Source organism: Galeopterus variegatus, unplaced genomic scaffold, assembly GCF_000696425.1.
Source record: "Galeopterus variegatus unplaced genomic scaffold, G_variegatus-3.0.2 Scaffold3085, whole genome shotgun sequence".
Taxonomy (NCBI): Eukaryota; Metazoa; Chordata; class Mammalia; order Dermoptera; family Cynocephalidae; genus Galeopterus; species Galeopterus variegatus.
The window spans coordinates 49,427-50,961 of NW_007729196.1; positions in this window are offsets into that span (position 1 = coordinate 49,427).

Here is a 1,535-nt window from a genome sequence, read left to right on the forward strand (position 1 = left end):
AGAACATCATGCTGGACACCATAAATATTTACAATTTTTTATTTGTCAATTAAAAAAAATTCTTTTTAATTAAAGTTGCATTTTTAAAAGTTCTGGAGATGGGTGGTGGTGATGGTTGCCAAATGTGAGTGTACTTAATGCCACTGAATTGCACACTTAAAAATGGTTAAAATGGTCAATTTTATATTTATGGATACACAGGTACATTTAAAGACAAAAAATGCAAAGCCGACAGTCACGTAATTGGAAAGAGAGCGAGGAAAGCCTGAAGCTAAAGCAAAAGCATAAAGACGGGAGGAAAACTGCAAAATTAGGCACGTGGACAAACGACCCAAGGCCGCCCGAGGCTGGAGGGCGTCGGGCACATGGAGACAGCGCCCCCTAGAGGCCACTTGCTGCCTTTCGTTGTGTTCTTAAAGGGGCCGAGGGAAAAACCCGCAGAGGAGCCTCTGACATCCTCTCTGTTTACCAATCTCTGCGGCAGAACAGGCGAAATCGCTGAGAAAAGAGACACCAGCCAGAGGAATGTCCACAGGCGCCAACCCCCACCAACCTGCATCGGGACCCGCATGCGGGTCTTCACTCCTGCTGCAATGAGAATCAATTTGCCCTAAACCAAGGCAAACCCAGGCCTCCCCCACCACCCCCAGCTCCTGCCCGCACTAGCCTGGGCAAGGAGCCACCCCTGCGACTCCCCGCCCNAGAACCCAGTGTTATAACACCAAGGTCAAGGGTTCGGATTCCCCAGCTGGCCACCGGCAAATGGAAAAGAAAAAAAAATGGTGTCACTTAGTACAATCCCATTGCAGTGCAATCGTCACCACTATGTAGTTCCAAAACACTTCCATCACCCCCAAAATATAATTCAATTAGCAGGTGCTCTCCCCAGCTCCTGGCAATCACTAACCCATTTTCTGTCCATATGGATTTGCCTATTCTGCATTATTTCATATAAATCGAATCATATACCATGTGGCCTTTTGTGTCTGACTTCTTTCACTGAGCATGTTTTCAAGGTTCATCCATGTTGTATTTTGTTATTCCTTGTTATGGCTGAATAATATTCCATTGTATGGATGGACCACATTTCTGCATTTATCCATGGATGGACACTTGGGTTGTTTCCACCTTTTGGCTATTGTGAATCATGCCGTGAAAAAGTCAAGAATATGCCACCCAAAATGTACCATTCTGGCATCTTGACTATTTAATTTAAAGGCACAAAGATCACAGGTGCAAAAAGATCATTTTGCCTTTTGTGCTGTTTCTTAAAAACAAGAGATGAGTTTCCCATGTGAAAGATGTTCTGCCTATACATCTTATCATCAAGGACAAGTTGAAACTGAGAGAATTCTGTACAGACCTTCACGAGATAACTCTTATCTTTTAAGCATCTCACATAGTTTAGTTGTTTTTTTCACAACTTATTCCTTGTCCAATTCAGTATGCAAGTTACTCACTCTGCTTCTTTGGGTCTTCATTTCCTTATCAGAACTCCTGTGCCACGTAAAACTTGTATTAAATAATTATGTATG